Source organism: Nelumbo nucifera, chromosome 1 (assembly GCF_055504915.1).
Source record: "Nelumbo nucifera cultivar China Antique chromosome 1, China Antique-T2T, whole genome shotgun sequence".
Classification (NCBI taxonomy): Eukaryota; Viridiplantae; Streptophyta; class Magnoliopsida; order Proteales; family Nelumbonaceae; genus Nelumbo; species Nelumbo nucifera.
The window spans coordinates 144,469,580-144,491,146 of NC_142649.1; the positions used below are offsets into that span (position 1 = coordinate 144,469,580).

At 41.4% G+C, this 21,567-nt stretch overlaps 1 long non-coding RNA gene across 1 annotated transcript; it reads right to left on the reverse strand.

Annotated features, from left to right (window-relative positions):
- Positions 1 to 10,635: 10,635 nt before the first annotated feature.
- On the reverse strand, positions 10,636 to 17,682 carry LOC148803945 (uncharacterized). Its single transcript, XR_016080325.1, has 2 exons — positions 14,499 to 17,682; positions 10,636 to 12,877 (listed from the first exon to the last, which is right to left on the reverse strand). It is a non-coding gene; the product is annotated as an uncharacterized LOC148803945 (long non-coding RNA).
- Positions 17,683 to 21,567: the final 3,885 nt, after the last annotated feature.

Consider the following 21,567-nt stretch of genomic DNA (forward strand, 5'->3'; position numbering starts at 1 on the left):
GCAAGATTATCCTTCTTGAAATATTTTAAATCCTCTCCCCGTTTTTAGCATTTGATCATATTTGTCCTCAAAAAAATAAAGCTACAATATCTCCAAAACACATCGACAATGAAAAGTTAACGACTTAATCAAGTTCAAGAGAGCCAAACCTACTCAAGAAGTTAGAAATTCAGTCAAATTTCAGCACCCCAAGTCAATAAACATCAAAAGAACAATTCTAAAATCTCTTCCAATGTCTCCATAATAAACAACTTCAAGAATCAAGGATTTCAAAGAAGTCACTAACCAAAACTGAATTAGGCCTAGTCTTTCTTTTATTGCTTGTTAGTAAGGAAAAGAGTAATTAAACTTCTACACTAAAGCTGAATTTTTTACCTCACAACACACAAAACCCAATTTATCTCATTTGTTGGTATTTTATTCATGATTATCCTAGGAACATCCTATTAAACCCCCACCTACCAACCTAAAACTAAAAGACCCCACAACTCTCATCCTAACCCCCAACTTGCTTGCATTATTCAACATTCTTGGATTTAACATGTATAGCTTATTTCATCACAAAAATCTCATCCCCAAAGTTTATTTCCTTCAAGCATTAATTCCAACAAAAGCATACGAGAATATTCATTTCAGCATAGGCAAATTTCCCAAGGCAAAATTATCATTTATCATCATGAACAGTAATTTCTCATTATAAGCCTCTCACCAAATACCATCATGCTTATCATAACCTCAATCTTTCAAAGCTCTTCATGAAGCAAAACATTTCAGCATTTAGAACAAGTCTAGACCACAAATATCTTTTACAAATCAGTTCAAGAAAAACCATATAGAACTCTTAAACTCCATCATAGATGTATATGTTTCCAAAAACGTGTACCTTTCAAATAATAGAATCAAAGAGGACCACAAACCTAGAAGTTTCAGCATAGTGTATGCCTCTAAATCAAATATTCTTCATACATTTGAATCCAAAAGACCCCAAAACCCAAAAATTTCTGCAATATGATGATTCCAAAAACATGCATTTTCCACATAATGAGGTCAAAAAGAGCCCAAAAACCCCGGAAATTTCAACAATGAAAGCTTTTTCAAAATCATCACCCTTTACATTCTTGAAACAATAAGAAACTAACACCCAAAAATTCAGAAATGATTATACTCCTAAAACTTGCATTTTTCACATATTGGAGGTCAAGAGAACCTAAAACCAAGAAATTTCTGCAATAGGGATGCTTTTAAAATTCACATATTTCACACTCTTGAATCAACAAAAACCTCAAAACCCAAAAATTTGGACAATGAGAAAAACCCCGGAAATTTCAACAATGAAAGCTTTTTCAAAATCATCACCCTTTACATTCTTGAAACAATAAGAAACTAACACCCAAAAATTCAGAAATGATTATACTCCTAAAACTTGCATTTTTCACATATTGGAGGTCAAGAGAACCTAAAACCAAGAAATTTCTGCAATAGGGATGCTTTTAAAATTCACATATTTCACACTCTTGAATCAACAAAAACCTCAAAACCCAAAAATTTGGACAATGAGAATGCTTTCAAAACTTCATTTTCACATTCTTGAAACAACAAAAATCCAAAACTCAAAAATTTCAGCAATGAGAAAGTTTTCAAAACATTATTCTCACACTCTTAAAACAACAAGAATCCAAAACTCAGAAATTTCAGCAATGAGAATGCTTTCAAAACTCCTCACTCTTAAAACAACAAGAATCCAAAACTCAAAAATTTGAGCAATGAGAATGCTTTCAAGACTTCATTTCCACACTCTTGAAACAACAAGAATTCAAAATTCGGAAATTTTAGCAATGAGAAAGTTTTCAAAACTTCATTCTCACACTCTTGAAACAACAAGAATCCAAAACTCAGAAATTTGAGCAATGAGAATGCTTTCAAAACTTCATTTCCACACTCTTGAAACAACAAGAATCCAAAACTCAAAAATTTTAGCAATGAGAAAGTTTTCAAAATTTCACTCGCACATGTTGGGAATCAAAGAAACATCCAAAATCCAAAAATTTCAGCAATGGGAATACTTTCAAAACCATCAAATCCACATGCTAAGACGAAAATCAACCTAAGACCCAAAATTTCAGTAATGACATGCTTATGAAAACAATCATCAAACCCATCATGTGAAGAACAAAAACAACCCTAAACCCAAAATTTCAACAATGACATGCTTATAGAGAATCATCAAGATCCATCATGTGTTGAATTGGTAGACCACATGAAAACAAATGGCATTTCAGCATGAACATGTTATTACAACCATCCAAAACCATCCCATACTAGAGTCAAGAACAATAAGTAATCTGAAATTTAAACATACAATGAGTATCCCATCATTCCCAAACATGTCATGGCTTTCAATAATGTAAATTCACCCAAAATCCCAAACCATTTCATGCCAAATCAAAACTTGGAGGATCCCACATGTTATTAATTTGTAGCATTCAAATAAAATGAAGTGTGGGAAAGAAATTTACCTCTTTGATAGCCCCCAACAAGAATTAAATAAAGAAATCCAAGAATACAAAACTGAAATGGAGTCTTTAAGATGCATTTCAGCGCTTCCTAGCTCATTCACATTGCAATTTTCCATGATATCCTAAGAGCATGTGCATGAAAGCCCTCTTGGAGGGGTGGTGAGATTTGATCCACATGAAAGAAATGCTTGAAGTACCAATATCCCAATCCATTATTTTGCTCTTCCAACTTATTCTACTAACTTAGATTTCCTCCAAGAAACCATTATTAGAAATAAAGAGGCAAAAACATCTTATTCACAAAGGAGAACGGAAAAGAAGCAAACTAATAACTATTGTACGAGGGAAATAAGCATGCATCCATTCTAGCAATTATCCTAAAAACCCACAATTCTAAACAACCCAATAAATGCAAATGAAGAAACAAACATGCTCAAATTAGAAGATGCAAGCACAAAGAAACCTAAACTAGATATCAATCCAAAAAGATCTAACCTAAAGCCAAGCATGTTAGCAAAATAGAAAAACAAAGAAATGAGAAAGCCACCCTATTTTCAACAAGACAAGATAGAAGCGATCAATATGCAATATCCAAACAAAATACTAGCAAATTTAGGCTAATTTTACTCAAAAAGAAACAAGCAACTTGAGTACCCCATGTGGGTCCCACCTATGGTCCAAGAACTCCCCAACGGAGTTGCCAATCTGTGAGTGTCAGGAAAATGACTCACTTAGGCTAGATTTGGTGTCGCCACCCATTAGATTAGGAAATGGAGGTGATGGGACCTCCGAGAATGGTATCAAAATCGTTTTGGTTCAATAGTGACTCCAGTAGCCCGAGGTACCGACTAAAGCAATTCAGGTAAGACTCAGATGGGAGAGGGAAGGGGTCAGGCACCCCTCTCCTGAGTCTAAAGGTGGGGCCCACATGGTGTCCCAAATAAGCACTATCACAAATATGCAACCAAGTAATTAAACTAGAGATATAAGGAATAGAGATAAGCAAAACAAGTCAAGAACAAATCGACACAAGAGAATTAACCCGACTTACAATTTTACTTTTCCTTTTATTTAAGCTTTATCATTGTTTCCCTTTTCAACAACTTATCCTCCCCCCTTGTTAACTAACTATGCATGAATGTAGAAAAATTAATTATCTACCCACTTCACACCTACTATCAAGTTTATTAATTACTTCATTTATTTTTCTCCTTCCAATTTTTTATTTTTATTTTTTATTTCTTATTTTTTAATCTTTTATTTTATTTATCATCTTTTATTGGTTAACAATTCTCCTCAGCCATTCACCTTTAATGCTATATATCAATTCTTCCCTGATTTAAATCATGTCACATAGGAAATCATCCCTGATGGGGTTGTTCACCTTTAGTATTAGATCATGTTTTCCAAATTAGTATTAGATCATGATTTCCAAATTTTTTTATCAATTAGGACTTTCTTTTTCAAGAGTTTTAGTAAGATTCTATTATTGACTGTTTTTATAGATTAGGAAACTTTCTTGTAGGAGCCATAAGGGTGTAAGCCTATATAAAGAGTAGCTAGGGGAAGGCTAAGATAGTTTTTTATATTGATTTTTTTCTTAATTATTCAGTGAAGAATTCTTGGTAGTTCGACTTTTGTTCTTTTCTTTAAAGCTTTTCTCAACATGTTTCATTAGCGTATTACACCATTTGGTATTAGAGCTCATGTTTGATCCGTCTTCAGATTATGGCTCCTAAGAAGAAACAGGTAGCTCACATCATGGAGCAAGAACCCAACAACAAAACGCAAGTTGAAATAGTAGAGTTGAGAAGACAAGTCGAGGCACTTGCTCAGGAGTTGACATCGCTACGAGGGGACAGTGACTCTGACGCAAGTATCTCCACACGTTCCCTTTCATCAAGGCAAGAAACCAAATTGGCTGTAGTTGGGGGTGATGACCAGAGATGGTGGAAAGCAAATCTCAAGGTTGAGATCCCGAAATTCCAAGAAGGCATGACTCCAAAAGAACATGGGTTGGTTCTTCGTGGTAGAAGAAGTCCTTGAATTCAAGGAAGTTCCAGAAAATAAGATTATGTCCTTAATAACCACTCGATTTAGAGGATGAGCAGCAGCGTGGTGGCATCAATTGAAGATTATGTGACAGAGAAGAGGCAAAAAAAAAGATTAAGACATGGGAGAAACTCAAGGCAAAGATGAGGTCAAAATTTCTACCCCATAATTATATTCGTTTACTTTATTAAGAATTGCAAAATCTAAAGCAAGGAACTGATACAATATATGAGTATACAAAGAAGTTTCATCTATTAGTGGCCCATAATGAGTTAGTTGAAACTGAAGACCAATTGGTGGGTAGGTATATAGGTGGGTTGAGACCAAATATCCAGGATATATTAGACCTATTTGACTGCTATGATGTTTCTATGGACATCAACATGCTCTAACCATAGAAAAGCAAAGCAGTTGATCTAACCAATTGGTCAAACCCAAATTGATGTGGCCAAACCACCCCCACATAGTAATCCCAACCCGCCTCTAAGTTCAACTACTCAGCTGCAGTCCTGTGGACTGAACCAAAACCAAGGATGTGGGCCTAATCAAAAACAGGTGGGTCCACCTGGACTGAAGTGTTTCAAGTGTGGTGAACTAGGCCATAAATCTGTTGAATGTGTGAGGAGTGATAAAAGAAAAGGGGCGATGTTTGTAGAAGATGAGAGTGAAACCCAATTAGAAGCATTTGACTATTCAACCCCACCTGTGTTTGACCCTTATGATGAAGAAACCTTAGAGGGAGAAATGGTGTATGGGGATGTGGGAGAGGCCTTGGTGATGCAGCGATCATTTCTAACTCCTAGGGATGAATCATCGGATTGGCTAAAAAATAATATTTTCCACACCACATGTATTATAGGTGGGAAAGTTGCAAGCCTTGTAATTGATAGTGGGAGTTGTAAGAATGTTATAGCAGAAGTAGTCGTCCACAAGCTGAACCTAAAAACTCAACAACACCCTCACCCCTACAAGCTTGCATGCACACAACGGTGTCTAGTGAGCTTTTCTATTAGCAATAATTATAGTGATCATGTGTAGTGTGATGTTGCATACATGGATGCCTGCCATTTGTTACTTGGGCACCCGTGGAAATTTGACCTCTACATAGTCCATGACGGACGAAAGAACACCTACTCTTTTGAGTTTAAAGGGAAAATGTTGATCTTATGTCCATCACAAGAAACTATACCTAAACAGAAACCCGAGGAGGGTTCTAGCCTTTTTTCCATGACTAAATTCATAAGTGCCATAAAGGATACTAGTGTTGCATATGCTTTAATTGACAAGGGGTTTGAACTGAAAGGTGTGGAGGTTCCAGAGGAGGTGTAGCCATTCTCCTCAACAATATCTCCTGAAGAGAAACTTGTTGATTAGAACAAACCTCCAATATATGATGAAGAACCAATTACTAAGGAGGAATATGCCATCATTCATTATGAATTTCAATATGATGGAGATAATACTTATCATCTTGGGGAATATGATCACATTGTCTACATGCATGTCTATGAAGACCCTTATTGGCATGAACTCTTATAATGTTCAAAAAGGTCAATAAAAGAAGATTCAGATTCAGTGAAGTGCAAGAAATATACTTCAAAATTTAAGATATACAATGAAGAAATCATAATTCATATTGGAGGCTTACATCACCAATTATCTATCAAAGGGTTAGAAACAAAGAAGCATAGTGGAAGTGCAACAACATATGTTGGCAGCCTCTTAAATGGTAACATGAATATGGGGTCGGATTCTCTCCAACCCGAGGAGAATGATGTAGTACAGGATTTAGGCCAACTGAGTAAACATTTACAAAGTTGGTTTTTGAAGACCCATCTTAGTACATATAGGAGGAAAGTAGTATTTGATGTGGGAGCCTATGTTTGGGTCATTTTAACAGAACAACGCCTACCGGTTGGGCAACGTGAAAAGCTAGCACCAAAGAAGGTTGGACCATACGAGATAGTTGAAGTCATCAATGAACATGCTTATAAACGAAAGCTACCCATCCATATGTTTTCAATGTCAAACACTTGATACCATATGTTGGCAACTAGTCAAATGATGATTTGAATCCAATGATAGATTCTCCCCAACCCAGGGAAGATGATGCAGTACTGGAGAAGTCCAATAAGTTCTATGCAAGTTGGGACCACTCCAAGACACATAAGAAGCTCAGGTAACATCACTAATCCAACCTAGTAATTAATTACCAAGTTAGCGCCAGTATAGAACTTCTATTCTAGTTCGAATTTACCAAGTTAGCGCCAGCACGGAATTTCCATCTTAGTTCGAATTTACCAAAACAGTGCCAGCACGGAATTTCCATCTTAGTTCGAATTTACCATGATAGCGCCACAAGAAATTTCTATATTAGTTCAAATTTACCAAGCTAATGTCAACACAGGACTTCTATTCTAGTTCATGATTACCAAATTAGTATTAGATCATGATTTCTGATCTTTTTTTTTTTAATTAGGACTTTCTTTGTCAAGAGTTTTAGTAGGATTCTATTATGGAGTGTTTTCATAGATTAGGAAACTTTCTTGTAGGAGCCATAAGGGTGTAAGACTATATAAAGAATAGCTAGGGGAAAGCTAAGACAGTTTTTTTATATTGAATTCTCTCTTAATTATTCAATGAAGAATTCTTCTTCCTGATAGTTTGACTTCTACTCTTTTCTTTAAAGCTTTTCTCAACGTGTTTTGTTTCAGTATTGTGCCACTCGACAAGCTCTGCAAGCAAGAAATAATGAAATGCTTATGCAAAATAAACAGCACTGAAATTTGAAATCCATTAATGTCACCAATCAAGTCTAAATTTCATCTCCATGAAAATAAAGGCATAATGAGAAAGAGCAGAAACAATCAAAGCAGACATCTCTTACAAAACAAAAAGAAAGATAAATAATCTCTACATCATGGAATGATAATGTCATGAAAGATCTAAGTTGGTTTCAGACTTCACAGAACCAGTTCAGCAAGAGCTTCACCACTAGCTTCGGCTACCCAGTTTTTGCTAGTAATCCAAATATTAAACTAGCAAACCTAAGCACTACAACAGTATGGAGTGACTATAGTGAGAGGTGGATTTACTAGTGTCAGATCTGGCTAGAGGTCGCAGCAATGGGATTTTGGGTTACCTTCATTCCAGGCTGCTTTCTTCAAATTGAAATGTCAGATCGGCTTTTATCCAGGAGGTTCGTCAATGAAGATGTTGTCTCAAATGTTAATGTGTTCCAAGGGGGAATAGAAGTTTGGGTCGTCATTAGCGTCTGCTCTTTCTATCCATACACGAAGGTGGACATAGGGGATCAGTGATGTGTTAGGGAAGCTGGAGTACCAAAATCGCCTAGTATAAGTGATGAATAACAGAGGAATTATGAAAATGGAGGGACTGATGAGGTAGAATGGTCGAGAGAAAGCAGATCGTCGTTACTGTGAATTGCAGCGGCAATTAGGAAGAAATAGAGAGGGTGAAAGAGGAAGGGGGTCGCCACCACCTTCTGCTGGTTCGCCGTTTCTGTCGAGATTTCCAAGATGATGAACAGTTCAGAGAGGGGAGACAATATGCCGAAGCTGGAGAAGGTTACCGAGCTTAGAACTACCACCGCCGACTCGCTTTGTCTAGACGAGGAAGATGAACAGTGCCGACCTCCTCTGGTTTTGGTTTGAAGAAAGAGAAGATGAACAATTGTCTCTCCTCTATTCTAACGAAGGGGAGAGTGAAGAGAGAGAATGTCAAAGCGAGAGAGAGGTCGAAGAAGGAGGTCAGAGAAGGGGTTGCCGTTGCTAGTTCGTCGTCTTTGTTGAGAGCTCCACGATGATGAACAATGTTATTTCTCTCCTCCCCCTTCGAATGAAGATTTAGGTTTGGTTTTATATTAGGGTACCTGGCAATTTCGTAAATTTTGGGCAATTTGAAGGTAGTTTTTGGCAATTTTACGAATTCGAGTCAAACCCAGTCCAAGGGGTCAATCGAGCTTCTGGTTCAATGATGGGGGTTTTTGGGTCGATGGTTGGAGGGTTAAGAGGGGTCCGATCCGTAAAGAGTGGGTTTTGCATGTGTAGGCCAACGAGATTGGCCAAAACGGAATCTATTTGGATAAAGGGGTAAGTGAGGGTATTTTTTATTGAAATTTGGCAGGGTGGTGTTTTCGGACAATACAAATTGATTGGTAGGGTTGGATTGGCCCAACTAGGATGGTAATGGGCAGATTTGGCAGGGGCTCGATTCGGTTAATCTGAAGTCTTAAAATAGAATCTTCGTGTGATTGAGGGGTAAACAAAGTCTGTTTTGGATGAAAATTCACAAGTTAGGATTTTTTGGTAGTCTGAGGTTATTGGTGATGTTAGATTGAGCCAACTGGGCCCAGATCAGGCAGACTTGGATTTTGGTTAATCCGGAACCTTGAAACGGAATCTAGGTATGATGGATGGGTAAACGAAGGTGTTTGGGGCTGAAATTTCATAGGTGGGTGTTTGGGGGTGTTTGGGATCTAAAGATAAGGTCTTAATAGTCTTAGAGGGTTAAGATCATAGGAATTTAGGTTAACGGCACGTTTCAAAACAGAACCTTGGTTTGATAGAAGGGCAAGTGGGAGAATCTAGGGTGAAATTTTAAGAGTAGGTGTTATGGTATGTCCAAAGTCTAAAGGTGTGGTCTGATCGGTTCGAATGTGCCAAGATCAAGGAAATTTGGGTTCTGAGTATTTAGGCTAATGAGAGAGATCGAAATGGAATCTTGGTTTAATGGATGAATGAACGGGGGAATCTTGAGTTCAAATTTAGTAGGTAGGTATTTTGAGAAGTATTATGTCTGATGGTGGTGTTAGATCTAATGGTTGAGGTGTAAATGGGGGTCGATTGGGGCCATCGGGTCGGTATCGGAGAGATTTAAGTGTGGATTTGGGTGCTTTTTGGATGAAAGTTAGGATTTTGGGGTTTTGAGGTGTTTCGGAAGGATCGAAAGGGTTTAATAGGGTGTTTGAGGTAAATTGGAGGTTCAGGCGACGGACCGAGCAAAAATCGAGTACTAATAACCATCTATTTAAAAATGTTTGGATTATTTATGTTATTTATGTGATTGATGTGTAATTAAAATTTTTATGCTATTTTCAATTTGTTGTTGCAATTTTATTTCCATAAAAATAAAAATAATAATAATAACAATAACAATAACAATAACAATAACAATAACAATAACAATAACAATAACAATAACAATAACAATAACAATAACAATAATTTAAACAATAATTAACAGTATTTATAATTTAAGCTATAAATTTCAGAAAATTACATTTAATTATCAAAAATTGTCATAAATTAGTTTTAGCCAAGAAAAAAACCAAAAATAAAGTACCAATATTTCTGAAAATATCAGAAAATTACATTTAAATAATTACAGTATTTTTAATAATTAACATGTTTTTAATAAATACATTATTTATTAATTACAGTATTTATTCATCTTACTTGGATGACCTTTGTCTTGGCATTGGAGTCATTACAAATCAAAGACTGTCTAAATTTAAATATTGGAAATCCCATCACTCCCTTTTATCTTTAGGGATGGGTGGTAACTCCAACAATTCAGCCATGAAGTGGGCCACTTTGGTGCCCACAATAAGTATAACAAATAAATGTCATTTTATTCAATCTTAAATGGGAAAAAAGTTGAGGATTAAAAGGGTACTTCATTAATGCATTTATTGCATTAATCTTGAATTCTTATGGGGACAATTTTGTATTTTGATAAAGAAGCTTTAATTGAGATGGTTCAGGTTGTAATAGTGTGTTCCATGTAAAAGTCACACACGCCACCTCATCCCTCCCATTTAACTACAAAAAACCGTTCCTCCACGTACATATGTCAAAACATAAAGCAGGGGAACAACATTTATGAATAAAAAAATTAAGACCCCATTTGTATAAAATAAAAATATATATATATATATATATATATGAGTCATATAGAAGCCTTAACCAACCCCCTGAACTTGTTTGGAAGAAAAAAAATAAAAAAATAAAGGCGGCCTTCAATACAAGTTTTCTTTTAAAGTCTCTTTTCTTTTTAACCAATAAAAAAAAACTATTATATTAACTTGTAAAACTTACATGATTCGGCCCCGAGCTACTATAAGATACCTTTAGTTGGCCCTTACAGGATAAGTAAGTGCCTTATTGTAGCTTCTAGGTATATGTACAAAATATAAAGCTTCAAAAAAGGATATTAAATAGCTCCTATGTAGCTGTTCTATCCAGTGGTTAACACGGTTAACATTAGCAAATTCAACTAAGTCTAAGCTGTCTGTATAGACCAAAAGATGCTTCATTTCTCTAGAGATCGCCATTTGGAATCCGGTCAGAAGGGCTCGTATTTCAGCATCATAGCTGCTGATGGATGGCCCAACATGGTCTGAGTTGTTCATTGGCTTGTTGGAGGATGATCCCGCGTCCTGCGTGACCTGTAACTGGATCAAAGAACCATCAGTATACAAAATGGGCAGATTACTACGATGCATGTGACGGACTTGGGATGATAATTGTACAGACGGCTTATACTCCAAATTGAAGGAACTCACTGCCTTTACCACCTGAATTGGTTCCTGCCGATCATTCTCAAATATTCTTTTGTTTCTGGCTTCCCATAGGCAATAAATAATTAATGCAAACTTGCTGGTTATACCAATCTTGAACAATGATGTGGATGGGTGACTGCAAAATTGTAGAAGGGTTTAAACCAATCTGAGCTCCGCTCCAGACAGCCCGTGCAAACGTGCACTGGAAAAAGAGGTGATGTGGCGTTTCCTCGTGACTGCCACAAAATGAACAAAGTTTATCCGGTCCTAGTAACCAAGGACAATTATTTTTTGTGAGAAGTCCATCCCAGAGGGTCTTCCAGAGGAAGACTTGGAACCTGCATGGGATGTTGAACTTCCAAATGAGCTTCCACTTAAAATGAGTGGCCGAGCTTGATGCACCAAATGAAGAGAAAAGATGAAAGGCCGACTTAACAGTGTAATGGCCAGAAGTGTTGTTTTTCCAGATGGGTAGATCAGCCAACTGACTTGGTTCTATATGAGTTTCCATAATATGTTGGATGATAGAGGCCGAGATGAACTGTTGGAAGGTTGGGAGACACCATGAGCCATCTGAATTAAGAAACTCTGACACCTTTAAGTTGCCCAACCTAGCTTGGTGGGCTTGCAGCCACCACTGAGAAGTACAGTTTCCTTTTTCTATGCAAAAAAGGAGGTGTGGGGGAAGTACTTTAGCTTGACTTGCTTTCTCCATAGCCCTTGCTTATATGTTAAAAGCCTCCATATTTGTTTCCCGAACATGGCTTGATTCATGATGCCATAAGTTCTAAATCCTAGGCCTCCTTCTTTCTTCGGCTTGCACAACTTACTCCATGATATGGTGTGCCTGGATGCCTTATCTTTGTCACCCCACCAGAATGACCTTATCATTTTGTCTAATTTGGAGGATACTGCTTTCGGCAAGATTGATGTTGCCATGACATAGGTTGGCATAGACTGAAGGACTGACTTCACTAGAGTTGTTCTACCAGCTTAAGATAGCAGTTTGGAACTCCATGAATTTATCCTTGAAGATATCCTGTCCACCATCTCTTTGTGTGAAGAACATTGCCATGTGTTTATTTCTATTGGAACTCCCAGATATTTGGTACCAATAAATGGTTTCCTTATTCGCAGAATATGGGAGAAGAATTTGCAGTGATGTCGTGGGACATTCCTACTAAAGAATATGCTTGATTTTGAGTAATTTATTTTTTGCCCCGACATGCTTTCAAAGGCGTTTAGGACATTAACCAGAGATTTTACTTGTAATGCAATCATCTACAAAAAGAATATGAGTTATGGGTGTACCATTTTGGCTGAGTCAAACACCCTCAATCTGCCCGGAGGCTGATGCCACTTCCATGCCTGTGATAAATAGGTAGGGGGAGATTGGGTCACCCTGTCTTATCCCATAGTTCAGGCTGAAATAATCATGAGCCTCACCTGCAATTTTAATTGAGAAGGTTGCAGTGGACATGCACTGATATATCATGTTGCACCACTTACTAGGAAAGTTCATTTTTTGTAGGACATGATACAGAAACTGCCATCCCACTCTGTCGAATGCCTTGGACATGTCTAATTTTAAAGCAATGAAACCCTTGCCTTTCTTTTGAAGCTTCAGCTTGTGCATGATTTCCTTTACCAGAAGAATATTATCTGAAATTTGCTTTCCCTTAAGGAAACCTGACTGGAAGGGAGATATCAGCTCCTGCAACACAAGCTGCAGACGAAGGACCATCCACTTGGTAATTATCTTGTACAGCACATTGCATAGGTTGATGGGCCGGTAACATTAGATATCTACTGGTTGCTTAATTTTAGGCACAAAAACCAGGTTTGTATTGTTGATTTCTTTCAGCAGGGATTCAGTATCAAAAAATTTTAATACCATGGTATAGACATCCGAGCCAATCAGCTCCCAGAAATACTAATAAAAATGAGTTGTATACCCATCAGGTCCTAGAACTTTATGTGGGTGCAATTGTTTAACCACCTCTGGAATTTCTTCAAATGTGGGAGGGGCCAGTAGAGAGTCCTTCTAAAGTGAGGATATGGTAGGAATAGGAACGGTTTCTAGCAAACCCAGGTCAAAGGCTTCTTTGCGGCTCCCAACATCCAGTATTGATTGCTTGAATATTTGGACAATTTCCGTACGGTTGGAAGTCCAACGAGCCATTTGGGGATTTTAGCCGGACTGAATTATTTTTGGAGTTTCTAAGATTTGTCATATGATGAAAGTACCTAGTGTTTCTATGGCCTTCCCGTGATTTGACTCTCCACATCTGTTCCCTCTGAGAGACTGGAGTTGGTTTTGGAGGTTGTCATTTGTGTCAGACATTTGGAGAGATGAGATTTGGTCCACCAACCTACGGATGTGATCTTGAATTTGGCCGAAGTGGCTTTTGTTTCAAGACTTGAGAGCAGCTTTACATGACTTGAGCTTGGTAACCATTTTGTGAGCCGGCGAGCCCCCTTCACATGCTGACTCCACACATCCTGGACAATTTGCTTACATTGTGGATGGTTAGTCCAGAAGTGCATGAAATGAAATTGAGGTATTCTCTGCGGAGCTACTAACTCAGTATTGAGCATGATTGCTCCATGATCCGAACTAGTGATGGGGAAGTGTCGGAGCATAGCATCTGGAAAGAGTTGACACCAAGTTGGGACGGCAAGAGCTCTATCTAGTCTTTCAAGCACTTTAACTGCACCTTGCTGACCATTGGTCCATGTGAATGGGGTCCCATGAAGTCTAAGTCGGCCAGGTCAAAAGTATCAATGAAATGTTGCATTTGCTTAGAGAGATAAGGCTTGTTATTACAGAGGGATTTGTAGTCTGTGGTTTTGCAGATGTCATTCATGTCTCCTAAAATGAGCCAAGGCTATCTAACGGTTTCCTAGAGTTCTTGTAGCTCTAACCATAATTTCTTTCGAAGGTGACGGACAGGATGGCCATAAAACAAGAGCAGTTGCCAAGGCCGGTTTGGCGGGTAATTCTCTATTTCTAGCTGAATCAGATGGTTACCCACATTTAGGTTATTGGCTTTAAGTTGATTCGAAAAGCAGTATAGAAGACCTCCTGAAGATCCTATGGCTTCATGAGAAACAAACTGGCTGAAACCCAGCCTTGTAGCTAGGGAGGAGCTTTTTACTAAAGATAATTTGGTTTCAGACAAGAACAACAAATCTGGCCTCTCATGTTTGCATATTTTAATGAGCTCTCTTATCTTCTTTTGATCATTAGCTCCTCGGATGTTCCAAGCAATAATCTTCATACTAACAATTAGAGAAAGCAAAAAGAATATTAACAGAATGCAAATAAGGACAATGTGAAGATGTACCTGTTGTTGGGAGATGACTGGATGTATTTCTGATGAATGCAGGAATTCCAAAGTTGTAGGGCCCTTCCTTCCTGGCTCTATTGGAAATGCAGCCACTGTCATGTCTGGCGTGGATAGAAAGTCCGGGTAACTGGAAGTGATCCAAGGTGTGAGATCAATGAGTTTTGGGGTTAGAGAGACGGGAGCGGGGCAGGGGAAGTTAATCAGTTCTTTGTTTCAGAGTTTGGGTTGGCTAGGTCATTATGGTTCGGGACAAGAAGCTCTCGGGTTGGAAGACTTGGCCAGTGAAATAATCTGACACGTGCCCCTTCTTGATAGTTAGTAATGTTTTTGAGGCAAGATCAAGGTGATATGATTTTGGTCTACCTCTCCTTCTTTTGCCCGTAAGCAGATCAATGGTCCCAACTCCACCTTTTTTTAGTGAGATAGTGTGCTGTCAAGGTTGGCTTCTGTCCATCTGGCAATGTGATAGGCGGGGGCGGCTCTGATGGGGTGCATGTGCTTAGATGGAGTTGCACCTGAGGAAGATTGCTTGGAAGGGATTGCAAACCTTGTGCATGAAATTTACGTGGCAGAAGTAGTGTGTCCGGCTGGGTTACATGCATGATGCATGGCTCCCTTTGCATGTCAACTTGTGTTGCATAAACGCCACGTGCAGCCTGCTGCGCGGGTGCCTTGTGTTAAGAGTGCAACTCGGCGGGATCTTGCTGCATGGGTGCCGGCGAGTTGCCGGAAACCACCGCCAGCAGGTCGCACGAGGTATTGATGCAACGCCGCTTACGTCCTCCAGATCGATCTTCAGAGCCTTCATCCGACCCTTGCTCACTATGCCTGACTTGCATGCACCCGAAGTGAGAGCATTCGGAGACGAGTACACTGGAATGTTATATGGCTTCTCAGACTTGAACTTAGCCCGTAGCCATTCCCCAGGGAAGTTGATTGTTCGATTCTCAAGATAGTGACGGTAATCAGATATTGATTGATCTAGGCGCTTACAATTGCTCCATACGTGTCCGATAAGCCCACAGTTGGCACTAACGCAAGGTAATTTGTCCATAGCAAAACCTCAGCCAGAGTGGTTTCCCGCGGTAGAAGATGAAACGTCCTGTGAGAAGTGGCCGCCGCATATCAATAATGATCTTCTTACGAACATACAAACCCCGCGTTAGCTAGCCAGTGGGTATTTTATCCTGATTCGGGATAATGGTCCCTGCAGAACTAGCAAGAAAGTAAATTCGGCCATCCTCCACAACAGCTCTGGGGATCATATGTATTTGTAGCCATATTCGCTGTAACCAAACTTTTTCTACTACTCCAGAGCTTGAGTCTTGCCACTCTTCTAACAGTATCCAGCTAGAACGGAAAAACCATGGCCCACCCTCCAAGGCTATGAGCCAGTCATTGTAGTTTGAAAAAGAGAATGCCAAACTCCCGCCCTCAAGAAAACGAACAGTTACAGGGGCTGACGTCTTCCATTGCGCACGAACATGGTTAGCTAGTGCCTCTTCAGTGGATTTTTGTCTTGGGAAGATACGCCCTTTTAAGGTTAAGCTGATGACATGGAGTGCCTCTTCGAGTGGTTCGAAGTTGGGGGGTTGACAATCGTCTTCTACATTTACTGCCTGTGTAAAATGGGTCTCGAAGCCCCTCAGCTTCGCTTACTGGTTGGGGTATGGTTATAACTTCTTTTCCTTTAAAGGACATCGCTTTAGCAGTAAATGTTCACGTGAGAAGTAAAAGGCTACAGGGATGTTTACTACCAACAGTAAAGTGAAGGGAGGTTATAGATAACAGTGGTACAGTTAGGTGACAGTGTACAGGGCAAAGAGAGAGGTAACGGTGAGACGGTAACCATGGGAAGCAACAGTGAGTAGCAACAGTTTGGAGGTCTCTGTACAGGACAGAGAGGAAGGTAACAGTGGGAAGCAACAGTGAGAGACCACGGTTTGGAGGTCACTGTACAGGACAAAGAGGAAGGTAATGGTGAGAAGGCAGCAGTTGGCCCGGCAGGGTAACAGTTAAAGGTGAGGTAACGGTGAGAGGTGAGGTGAGAGTAGTTGGGAACTTGGGGTAAAGGTTGACGGCAGGTGACTGTGGGGGATTTCAGTGGCTGCGCTCCAACAGGGCAACAGTAGCCTTGAGGAGGACCCGGCGGTACGAAGATTGAGTGAAGGAACTTGGGAAAGGAGACTGAAGTTAAATGAGAGTGATTTTGTTTAGAGCATCGCTAAGTTAGGTTGAAGATAAATGAGAGTGATTTTGTTGTAAGAAATGTGACGAAGGGTGATTTGGCCCGACCTAGTAAAGAGGGGACATGTGTACATGATATGACCAAGAGATGACAATTCAGCTTAATGTAATCAGTTCGTAGCAGATCGAGCTTGGGTACTCAACCATCTTGAGCAAAAATGACCTTGGGATAAGCTCATCTCGAGATGAGATCGACTCGGTACCAGATCGCAACAAGAATACCTCGATGCTAAGGCACTTCGGCATTTAATCCAGTTCGGGACTTAAAGGCATCAGTTCAGGGACATTGACACGCCACTACGTGGTGATCCCGAAAACCCCTCCAACGGGTCCCGGGCCTCACGAGATCACATCGTGTAACAGCTAGCATTATCTCCCCGCCCGATTAGGCGAAGTTGATGAACCTTATCGGTTGGCAACATTATCTTCCAACTTACACAGAAACGGATCCTATCGTGACGATGATCGCTGAACCGAACCGTAAAACCCGCGAGGACTCCATTATATAAAGGCTCTACTCCCGGTGGTTCAAGGTACGCATGATTTATATGCTCTCTAGCTCTCTGCATTCTTAAGCTATTTTTAGCTCGCAACCAGTATACTGACTTAAGCATCGGAGCAACCTCGCAGGGCTAGCAACCTCAGGTTCTCTGATCCTCTTGCAGATCAACTGTTCGTCGTCCGCCTGGAAGCCATATCACCTCCAGTAGGGAGCAGCTAGATCGCGCAGCATCATTTGTCGTCGCCTGTGGGAAACGTGATAAAAAACCTTTCTCCACCATCAATAACATAATCAAATCCATGGCTTCCTCCAGTAATGCCAGACAAAACAACGAGATGAACGTCTCCGAGGGCAGCCTCGGTTCCCTTCTGTCTGCATCGGTCAGTTCATCATCCCACTTACCGCGGCTGGGGTACCAACGCTGACCGTGACCCAAGCGACCACGCAAGTGAACGTGCCACTCCCTCCTCGCCGGGGAGAGACTTCCCAGGTTCCACATCCTCTTGGGAGCCAGGTCTCGTCCCGGGGCAGGAGGGACAGACAAGTAACTCCTCCTGCTTCGCAGGATGTGAACAGATCGGGAGATACTCAGCCCGCCAGAGCCATTTCACCCCGGCCCTCGCATCATGAAGGTTCGCTTGCAAGGAACCGGTTCGGGGTTCTGGCCGCGGACTCCAGGCGAGGCCCTTCCATTCACGACAGCCAGCATCAGCAGTCCGAGCCACTCCGTGCCAGGATGATACCCGACCACACAGAGGTCAGCAACACCAAAGCGGAGCCGGTTAAGAAGCAGCAAGGAAGGCATCGTAAAGCACGCCGAACTGCAGTTCCAAGCCAACTCACCGGTCCTAGCCAACCTAAGCAACTAAAAGGTAAAGAGGAGGCGAGCTCAGAAGCCACAAAGACCACTCCCCTCTTCTCCGAGTCATCCTCTTTGTCCTTTGAGCTCCTTGCGACCCCAATGCCAAAGGACTTCAAAGTACCACCGCTGGACAAGTATGACGGATCGTTCGATCCAAATGACCATGTGGATTCATTCCAGTCCCAGATGCATATAGTTGAGGCTAACGAGTCCTGCATGTGCGTAGCCTTCTCCACGACATTCAAAGGGGTAGCTCGCACATGATACAGGAACCTCGCGCCAGAGACGATCAAAAGTTGGACGCAATTCGTGCAGATGTTCACTTCGCACTTCATCACTAGCAAGAAGTGTCCGAGGTCTCAAGAAAGCCTCCTCAGCATAGTCAAAAGAGAAGGGGAGTCGATTCGAAACTACATAAAATGCTTCAACGACACCGGTTTACAGATCCCCAACTTGGATCCCGCTATAAGACTCACGACAGCAAGGAAATGAATTACTCACAAGGAATTCAAGTGGCACGTGGTGGCCAACAAGCCCAAGGGCATCACTGAATTCCTCAAACTCGTCGATCGGTTCATCGGGACAGAAGAGGAGATGAACCAAAAGAGCGAAAATCCAGCAGAGAAGAGAAAAAGAGAAGGTGACAACTCGAATAACGGTGACAGTAAACGAAGAAAAAGCAAGTCCCCGACCAGGGGAGGAAACAAGTCCAAGAGCCGATCTCCAAAGTCAGGTCAGCGTTCCCGAGCTCCGCCAATCAAAAGAACGAGCTACACGCCCCTCAACGCGAAGCGATGAGAGATTATTATGGAGATCAAAGACGCCTCTTATGTGAAGTGGCCACCTCGGTTAATGGGAGATCCCGCCACTAGAAATAAAAATGTATACTGTCATTTTCATAAAGACCGCGGTCATAGTACCGAAAACTATAGAAATCTTCGCGACGAGATCAAAGAACTCATCCGTCACGGATATTTAAAAAATTTTGTACAAAAAGAAAACAGGAACTCGGCATATCCCCAGACAGATTAGCAAGGGGAGCAAAAGAGAAATGCTCCCAAGTCCAGCAGCAGGCAGAGTGAGCAGCCGCAGAGATAGTTACCAGAAGAAAGACCGATCCGCGAAGTAATCAACATGATTAGTGGCAAGTCCATCGTCACGGGTTGTACCTCAGCAGCGGGGTAAATCTCGGTTCGCGAACTAGAACGTGAAGAACAGAATCCATCGAAGCGTTCTAGGCTCGAAGACCCCATATATTTTACAGAAGATGATGCGCGCAGGGTTCAGTACCCCCATGACGACACGCTGATCATAAAGTTGAGAATAAATGACTTTGAAGTAAAGCGTGTTCTAGTGGATTCGGGCAGTTCAGCTGACATCTTGTTCAAGGATGCCTTCGACAAGCTTCAGCTCCAAGAAGGTGACCTCAAGCCCACAAGTACTCCTCTTGTAGGATTTAGTAGAGAAGAAGTCAAGCCTCTAGGGCAAGTCGCAGTACTTGTAGAGGTCGGCACATGGCCTAACATTACGAGGTTCGAACACACTTTCTTGGTGGTCGCAACTCCCTCCCCGTACAATGCCATAGTAGGTCGGCCCATTACCCACGCACTTCACGCAGTGGTATCCACCTACTACTTGGCCATGAAGTTCCCTACGGACTATGGAGTAGGGGTAGTGTGAGGCGACCAGCTCGAGTCTCGCAAATGCTATGTCGTCGCCCTCAAAGGGAAAGCCAAGCTAGCGGCTGACATTGAGCCCGAGCGACCTATGGAGTACACCGAGGGACGAGCCATGCCAACAGAAGAGACGGTCCACATTCCGGTCTCAGTAGAAGATCCAACCAGACGTGGCTCGAAGGACTGTTTCCCACTACCCAAGATCGACCGTCTAGTGGACGCGACCTCAGGGCACGAGTTGCTGAGCTTTTTGGACGCATACTCAGGATACAACCAGATTAAGATGGACCCTGCCAATGAAGAAAAAGTGGCCTTCATTACTAAGCTCGGGCTGTATTGTTATAAGGTCATGCCCTTCGGACTAAAAAATGCCGATGCGACCTTTCAATGACTTGTAAATAGGATTTTTGAGCCGTTAATCAGCAATAAGATTGAATGTTATGTAGATGATATGGTTATAAAAACCTAGTTTTCAAAATCTTTGTTGAATGACTTACAAAGTGTTTTCGAAATTTTGCATAAATATAATATGAAACTAAATCCCAACAAATGCGTCTTCGGTGTCACCTCGACTACATAGTCAGTCGACGTGTCATCGAAGCCAATCCCGAAAAAATAAGGGCCATCTTAGACATGAGACCACCTCGTAAGCTAAAAGAATTTCAAAGACTAAACGGCAGGATAGCCGCTCTGAGCCGTTTTATGTCCAAGTCGGCAGATCGTTGCCTGCCTTTCTTCAAGGCAATAAAGAAAAACAAAGATTTCGAATGGACAACAAAATGGCAGCTTGCCTTCGACGAGCTAAAAAAAATACCTAGTTAGCATCCCAGTTCTGACCCGACCCAAGGAGGGAGATGTTTTAAAACTATACCTCTCTACGAGCGATGAGGTAGTCAGCTCGGTACTAATAAAAGAGGTAGATCGGGTCCAACGACCCATCTACTATATTAGCAAGGTTTTGCAGGATGCTAAAAGAAGGTATCTGGAGATCAAAAAGCTAGCGTACGCGCTAGTCACAGCAGCTCGGAAGCTTTGTCCCTACTTCCAAGCCCACACCATCATTGTCCTCACCAACAAGCCTCTAAGGAAAATCCTACTCAAGCCTGATGTATCTGGCAGGCTGACGAAATGGGCCATTGAACTCAATGAGTACGACATCTGGTACGAACCTCGGACGGCGATTAAGGCCCAAGCCTTAGCCGACTTCATGGAAGAATGCACATTCAGCTCCACGACCCCTGAACTAGCCGAGCTCGGGCATGCGGAGGAAGCTTCAACCAGCGCGGCACCAGTCCCAATTCGAGCAAGACCGACTTGGGACGAGGAGCCTTGGATCCTCCACGTCGACGGCTCGTCTAACCAACAAGGAAGCGGAGCGGGCATAATTCTGTACGGACCAAGCGGGGTGAAACTGAAATACGCACTTTGGTTCGAATTTGTGGCATCCAACAATGAAGCAGAGTACGAGGCGTTGATAGCCGGGCTCACCTTAGCCAAAGAAGTAAAAGCCAAACACCTCATCATCTGCAGCGACCCCACCATGGTTGCCTATTTAGCCAAGGTTAGAGAGGTTCTGCGCGGCTTCTTATCCTACTTCATCAGGTAGATCCCAATATCCAAGAACACTGAGGCCGACGCCCTGTCCCGGTTAGCCAGCACAAGTAGTAACACAATGAGGACCGTGCACATAGAGGACCTGCCTCGGCCTAGCATTCTCGGGGGGGTAGAAGAGGTCACTCATGTAGTACAAGCAGAGCTGAGTTCGATTGACCCATTCAC